This window comes from Colobus angolensis, unplaced genomic scaffold, assembly GCF_000951035.1.
Source record: "Colobus angolensis palliatus isolate OR3802 unplaced genomic scaffold, Cang.pa_1.0 Scaffold79, whole genome shotgun sequence".
In the NCBI taxonomy this organism is placed as follows: Eukaryota; Metazoa; Chordata; class Mammalia; order Primates; family Cercopithecidae; genus Colobus; species Colobus angolensis.
In genome coordinates this window covers 4,992,614-4,992,944 of record NW_012121709.1, presented here as the reverse complement: position 1 = coordinate 4,992,944, position 331 = coordinate 4,992,614, and positions in this window count along the sequence as shown.

Genomic DNA, 331 nt, shown 5'->3' with positions numbered 1-331 from the left:
CCCTGATCTGGGGTAGTAGTTACCAGGGTTGTTCATAAGGAGTTGGTCATCCTCCTCTGGGCACATGGTGGGATTGGCTCCCACCCTCTTTGAAGAAGGGTGGCTGTGTGGCCTGCGTTGGCTTGTACCATGTGAATTGTCACTTGCAGGCAGAAGCCGTGGTGACTATGGAGGCCATGTGCTGGGAGGGGGCCTCGTTCAGCCTGAGGGACTAGGATGAGCAGAAGCCCTTGGCTTACCCATGTTAGACTTGTAGCATGAGCAAGAAACAATCTTCTGTGAAGCCACTGAGGCTTAGGATTTTTTTAAATTTGGTTTTGTTTATTTGTTT